This window comes from Gavialis gangeticus, unplaced genomic scaffold (assembly GCF_001723915.1).
Source record: "Gavialis gangeticus isolate Ggan-Ray unplaced genomic scaffold, GavGan_comp1, whole genome shotgun sequence".
NCBI classification, from domain to species: domain Eukaryota; kingdom Metazoa; phylum Chordata; order Crocodylia; family Gavialidae; genus Gavialis; species Gavialis gangeticus.
Window position 1 is genome coordinate 41,721,950 of NW_017728992.1, and position 7,804 is coordinate 41,729,753.

The window sequence follows — 7,804 nt, forward strand, 5'->3', positions numbered from 1 at the left end:
CGCGTGGCTCCCTGGGGGGCTGAGCGAAGTAGGGGCCTGGGCGGGGGCTTGACTCAGCCTGGCTGCACGCAGCCACCTCCTCCCACTCAGAGAGGCGTTAACCCCTTCCCACCATGAGCCCCACTTGCCTCCGACTGTGCTGGGGGTCGGCAGGGGGCTCTGCAGCTGCTGAGGGGTGTCTGAGGAGCTTCAGGGGAGTGGTGGCACGGCAGGCTTTCACCTGCACATCTCTCGCTGCTCCGGAGTGTAACTGGGCTTTTTTTGCTGTTTGGTGGGCCCTTTTAAACTGTGCGCATGCACAGTGGGCCCACCATCAGGGAAATCTGCTCTTGGGCAAGGGGGGGCCCTGCCTGGGATTTGGGAGGCCCTGCCCTACTGGAGGGGGACTAGTGAGTACCCCCTCCTACTTTTCTCTCTCCCTGGGGGACTGGGCCAAGTAGGGGCCTGGGCAGGGGCTTGACCTGGACTGGCTCCACGCAGCTGCCTCCTCCTACTCAGAGAGGTGTTAACCCCTTCCCACCATGAGCCCTGCTTGCCTCCAGCTGTGCTGGGGGTCAGCTTCAAAGGAACTTGCTCCAGGAAAGGACTGGAAGACACGCAGCCTGTGCTAATACTTAGAAGAAGAACATCAATTTTTTTTCAAGACCTGTTATGCCAGAACTTATCACCGGGGACTGACTCAATATGTGATTTCATGCAAATCACAAAAAAAATAATAATCAGGCATTGTATATGAAAACAGGCAATGTCTACAAAACCTGTGTATTTAAAAAGTAGTAAAAATGAAATACTGGCTCCTCAGTGGGAGCCAGTAGTCCTCATGGTTGCTGCGGTCTAGCCAGGCAACCTACTGGGGGTGCATAGAAATGCATTTGGGATGATATATATGGGCAGAACATTTCTCTGAGTGACCAAGTTTAGATCAGGAGCAAACAGTATATATGTTCACTCTTATGAGGGTGAGGCACTCATAGGCAGCCTATGCTAGCAGAGGTCCACAGGTGGGGAGCATGTCTCCCAGTTTGCTGTGCAGGCTTCCAGAGATTGTGGAGTGCAGCTGTGCACCCCGACCACCCCTGTTTGGCTGCTAGGTGCCCCCAAGCCCCTGATGCTTCACCATAGATCCTCCCCTGTGTTCCACCCAGAGGCTGCCAGAAGACCCCAAAGTGAGTGCCCTCCCTTGCTAATTGTATGTGCCTCTGTGTTTCACATGCCCACATGCAGCCTTGGTGCCCTACAACTTGCGCTCCAGCTGACAGAGCCAGGAGCTGCAGCATGTCCTGCTTGTCACTCTGTACAACTTGCTGGAAGCTGATGGACACCATGAATGGCCATCTGAACATGATCCAGCAACTGGTCACCATGGGATGTAGCTTCCTGCCCCCCAGCTAGCAAGCAATTATCCTATGTGGGGCCAGCTACCACATTACACACCTACGAAGCATCCTGGACTGTGTCACTGACTTCCACTGATGAGGACAAGACCACCCAGGATGCCATAGATATCGTGGTGCTCTGGCATTACTTCTAGAACATCAAGTGCCAATTCTGAACCTGTGTCACCAGCAGCTACCTGTGGAAGCGACCATAGTGATAGATGATGGGCTAAAGGATGATAGATAAGTATACCTTGTGGTTGATGAACTCCTGGGCATCTTGGGTGGGCAGAGGATGGGGATGTGGATGCAGCCCATGAACCCAATACAGTTCAGGAAGCCAATGTGGAAGAAGCTGATAAACACCTCCTGCAGGTTAATGAGGTGGCTAAAGTGGTTGGCCAGGACATTCTGGATGACCAGATCCACCTCCTAGACAGAACTTTTGCCTGTGGACTTGCCCATACCAAGCTTTACTCACAACTTTGCTGGCTGGGAGGTCAGTGTCCATGATGTCTTTTGCAACTCCTCCCTTCCTCAAGTGATAGAGAACAGGTGCTACACTCTTGGGATCCCCAATTTCATAATTGGTCCCTCCCCTCATCATTGGGGATCCAACTTACCCTCATGCCCTGCCATCTCTGGGGAGCTTCCCCACCATTGCTAGCCCCACTAGGCCATCCTTCCCTAGCAGGATGCAATTTTCAGTCATTTCCAGGACCAAGAGCATCCTGCCCTTAGCATAGCTCCTACCCTAACCTTTAAGGATGTTCCAAGCAGCATCTCAGTCAGGTGTTTCTCTTTCAGCTGCTAGCAGAAGACTGCTGCCTCAGCCCTGAAAGTCTGGATCTAAAATGGAGGCCTCATCAAGGCTGCCTCACACCTGCTGGCTGCCTGCTGTCTGCCTTAAAGTGACAGGCACCCAAAAGTGCTCTGCCACACTGTCATATGAAGGTTGGCCCTTTAAATTTGAGAGAGACACCCAGCTGCAGCCCTAAGGGTCCATTTGGTAACTGGCTGCTATCAGAATCACTTTTCTTTCTTTCCCCTTGTAAGTACTTTGGCTATTTTTGTGGGGAGCAGCTGTGGTATAGTTTCCCTTCTCTAATTCTCAAGGTGCCCTTTCTCACAGCACATTTGATTTGGGCTTTAAAATCCATTTGTGAAAATGCAGATTGTAAGTGCTGACTTCAGGGAAGCATACAGGAGTTGAAGGATAATGTCCCTCTCCTTTAGAGGTGTTGTAGCCAGATGATCTATGCCCTTCTGGAATTCTCAAACACATTTTGTATGACGTTCTGCAAGCTCTCATTTGAACATTGGGTTTGGAATATGTACCTATTTCACAGGAGTGTGCTCAGTCTTAACTGACTTGATGGTTACTTACTGCTACTATAATAATGGGTAGAAGTCCCAATCAAAGTCAGAACCTCTTTGATTTAGGCATTGTACAAATATACACTAGGAGACAACACTTGTTCTGAAAGGCTTGCAGTCTAATAGGCAAGACAAAGGATAAGAGGAGAAAGGGAGAGGCAAAGTAGTGTTATAAAGTGCAAAACAAAGTTGTTTAGAAGGCATTATCAAATTGGGAAGTAGTATTATTAGGTAGCCATTAAGCCTTAACCTCTCTGTCTTTCTTTACATACAATAGACATTTTTTCTCTAGTATTAAGTTCATTGAAGATAATAGGACTGTATCAGGGATGAATTTCTCTGAAAGAGTTTGCCTTAAGAACTTCCAAATGAAAATGACATAAACTTGAAAAAAAGAGCTTTGCTTTTACTTTTAATATTATCCTGGTGAGCTGTTAAGTGTTCATCCTCTTCCTGGTAATAATTTGAAAAGCTTTAGTCGTTGTTTCTTAACAGAATTGCCAATTCTCTATACAAAAATATTAAAGAATTATTACCAAATAAATACCAAACTGGTTAGAATGAGCTTCTTCATCAAGCTGCCTGATGTATTTTGCTTTTCTATGTTACAGTAATTTATAAGCCATCTTGACTCAAGACATATTAGCATATAGAGAAATCTATTTAATTATAGAATGTGCATTTAATGAGGTATGGGCTCCTGCCTATGTGAGATACTGGTATGAGAGATTTCTCTTTTGGGAAGAAATTATATTGTCAGCATATGGTGTGAGCTTTGGATTTTTTGTTGCTGAAAACAGATTATCTTCTATGGCTAACAGAATACTGAGAAGTTGTTTGCTCCAGGACTCCAAATGTTATGCATTCTCCCAGGTTAAAACAAAACCAGGCTAAAACAAAATCGGGTGCATTGGTCCGCACCTGGAAAGAACTTTACGTTGGCTAACACACCCTTTTCCTCCATTCAACAGAGACCTTTGTAACTTCTTGCTTCTTACATCTCTGCAGGATAAAGACCATTATTTGTGCCTGCTTGCCACCACGTTGGCTTTTATAAGGAAATAATAGAAGCATCCTACAAAAGAAGATAGAATTGGCAAAAGGCCTTGTCTTTAAGCATATAAATAACTCCAGCACCTAGTCATGGATGTGTTTGCAGAATTAAAGAAACAGAGACATGCAAAAGAAGTGTGGAAAATAATAAATGGAGAAAGAAATGAGAAAAAAAAATCAGGAATCTTATGAACATTTTAGAGAAGTTTGGGGGTTTGAATGTGATGCGCGTGGGAGGCAGCAGGAGGTCCTGAGCACCAACTGGGAGATTATCAGCAATTTTCAGGATTGGGCCTCTACCCCTGTGTAACAGCAGAAATTTGCAGTTTGTTTGTAATGAAAACAGTTGCCATTGGTAAAAGTTGATATAATTCAGCACCTGATCTAGAGAAAACACCTCTGTCAAATCAGTACAAGTCCTAGCTTTTGGAGCTGGACACTTAAAAAAAAAAAAAAAAAAAAAAAAAAAAAAAGGAAGAAAAGAAGAAAGCAGGGGGAAAGATGTTTTTTAGAGTAAGTTTTTCAAAAGTGGCAGGATAGAGTTGCACTCTATAGATTAACTGAATCAAAGGTCTACCTTGCCTTCTGCCTGATTTATTAACATGGCAAAAAATCTTTCTCTGCTCGTAGAGTTTCCCTAATATACAGTTTCCAATTAAATTGAATCAAAACTCTCCTTTTTGTTCATATGGATCCGCACTGGGTTTGATGCAGATAGAATGACTTCAGTTTAAAAGATGTGGCTTCTTACCTGCAAAAGGAGTGACGGTGAAAAGCAAAGGATTTTGTGGTCTAAATCTTTAAGTCTGCAGTCATATAGAACATGCTTCCATCTTTCTAACCTTTCCTGATTCTAATTTGAGATTGGCCTTTCTCACTAGAGTTAACTAGTTATAACTTTTCATGAGCCAGACTTACAGGGGCTGCATTTTGAAAACTTGGTTCACAGACTAATTTCCCAAAAACCCAACATTCAACATCTACTTGGGAAATTTGATTTCTCATGTGATCTACGGTACAAAGAGGCTCTCTGAGTTGATGGGCACTCATAGTGGGGGAAATAGGAGAAAGGTACTGAGAAGATTAAATAGAAAATAATGGCAAGCCTTTATTTTTGCCATGGAATTACTCAAGAAGTATTGATACTAGCATTCAAAGGTTTATTATTATTTTTATTACTGATGTTACTTTACTTCCAAAAGAAAGGATAATGTAGCTTTCTAAGAAGTCCTGACTTAATGACAGTGAATCAAACATTTCATCACTTGTTGATTTGTGATTAGAAAGGGAAGTAATCTCTCTGTAAATGCAGCTACATTTCCTTTTCAAATTTGGCATCCTCCATCTAAGGAGAGAAGGAGATTTTAGTGGGAAGCGAAGGGACTGAGGGAATTCAGAAAAGATTTTTTTATGAGAGATGACTTTGAAAAATCAGGTGTGTCAAAAAAAGACTCTTCTGTTTTTCCCAATGAGGCTTGCAAAGGATTTTTTGTGGAGGTCAAGCCCAAATGGGCACTCACTTACTTATTAGAGCTCTTCACAGTTTATAAAATCTGTAACCCTTCTGTGACAGAATTTAAGATGTCTGAAACCACAGGGGCAGCACCCAGGTGAGCAGTTCCTATGCACATCTATGATGGACCATAGTGCTAAAAATATGTGAAATTTGAAGTCTCAGATTTAGACTTTTAAAAACTCTTTTTACAAGCTGACACAGGCTCCTGTGGACTTCATAAATGCCATAAGAAATTCTCTTCTATTCATAAGTTCCATAGGAGTTTGACTGACTACCTTCTGCACTGCAAAGTCTCCATTAACATCAGGTTCAAGATAAACTTATTTTCCTAAAATAAATATACTGATGCAAGTAGTCCAGGCTAAGACAATGAAACTAATTGGATTAAATGCTGCTACATTTGGCTAAATTTTTAATATGTCAATATTTAAAGTTACGCATAACTCTGTATTTTCAATAAATACAAGAATTGGTATTCATACTGAAGTACAACTGAAATAGTACACTTTTAAGAGAAGCACTATATAGGTCAAATACAATTCTATTACGGGTCTAGACCTCACCTGATATTAAAGGAGCATAACTCAGCTGACTTTGGTGCGGCTGCACTGACTAACACCAGCTAAGGTTCTGGCTCTTTGTGTGTAATGTTAATTGTTTTTAGTTAGCCAGCCACCTTCAAGCAATCATTTGGAGGCTCTGACACTTCTTCCATAATAGGCCCTTAAGACTTTAACCTATTTTCATATGCAGAATTACACCTGTGCAAGGTCTCACTGATATCATTAGAGATCTAAGAGTCCTTCAAAGTGCATGTTTGAACTGAAGTTAATCATATCTCGGCCTCACTTTTTGGGGGGTCCAGGGCTGAGCATGTACAGTAAACTCTTTGCTGCCATAAGTCTGTTAAGTCCAAAGATTTACACCATCTGAGGAACTGTCTGGCCCATGGAGTTATATTAACGCAAACTTTAGACCATAGGGTATTACTTTGTAAACTACTCATCCCATTGCTTCTTGGAGTCACTTTAATATTTCTCCAGTCCTGTAGCAAAATAACATCTTAATTTTAGATGGGAAGTTATTGTTACTCAAAGAAATATGTTCTCAGAAAAGAAAGAATTTGAAGTGTCTGGACTGCAAGACTCTTGGACTGGTTAGATGGAGCCCTGGAATGTAATAAGAGTCTCCACAAAATAGGGGAAAGAAAACATGGAAATAAAAGGAGTTGATTTATTCTGAAAACAATGATATTGAGTCACGAGTTTGAGAGGCCAACAGAGTTGGCTTTAAGCATGACATAGATAGGCGTTGTATTAGTGTGTTTGCATGTCATCCATATGAATGGCAGTTTCCCTGCTTTCCAGTCTTGGACTCCCTGGGTACATCTGAATGAGTGTGCATGTGTGTTTCCCCAGGGATAACTAGGAGCAGCACAAATATGTGCCACTGCTAGTTGTCCTCAGGGAACGCCCCTACACACATGCTCTGTTGTGCAGCAGATTGACTCAGGTGGGGCAGAGGAGGCCGGGGCCAGCATTGGGCTGGCCCCAGCAGTCTTACCTGGGGTCCTGGTGACCTCCCAGGGCTGCAGCAGTGGTGATCTGGATGGGCGGAGCCGGAGTAGCAGCCAGAGCATATCTCCGGCCAGCCAAGCACCATGCGCTGCTGCCACATGCACCACACCACTTTTTTTGGTGTGTTTTTTTTGATTCCTGGCATCTAAATTTGACTATGCACTGCAAATATGCAGCATGGACAACCAAAACACATGTATGGGGTGCGTTTTGTGGCACCTTAAAAGCCTTTGAGGCATCGCAAAGAACGTGTGTGCTCATGTGGGCGCACCCCCCGAGTTCAGAGGCTGCCAACTGTGCTGTGTTTTGGAAGTTCAGAAATGAGAATTAGCATGAGAACAAGGTTGAGAATCAAGCTCTTATTTACTAAAGTCTTAACTAGGACTTGAAACTAAGTCTCTTGAGGTGAAAGATTAATTAATTTGAGGTCCATTCCAATCACCCTAATTCATGCAAGTGGGCCTTGCTAATCCCATCAAAGTTATTTTTTTTTCAGTTTTATAACCTTGTAATTTAAACTGGGAGGTTACCTTGAACTTCGCTAAGCTTCAGTGCAGCACAAAACCTGTTGTCATCCCTATACCCTGTGAAAGTTATGGAGTATTTCTAAATCAGAGTGCCCTAAATCCTGACAGCAATTCAGCATGGATTTCCTGTCAAACTTCCCACCACCTCCTGTAATCATATATAGTCAAACAGGATCATTGTTACAATTACTGTTTCCTGAAAGCAGATTTGGACTGAACATATTCAACCAGATTTGCCAATAAACTAAAAGGAATTTGAGAACAACAAGGAAATTTCCCACAAATATAAGCAGGTAGGAAGTGATGTTCATATTTCCCTTTCCATTGAAACACATCCTTTAACTTTGGGATTTAGTTGATCAGTTCACCTGCTTTTTA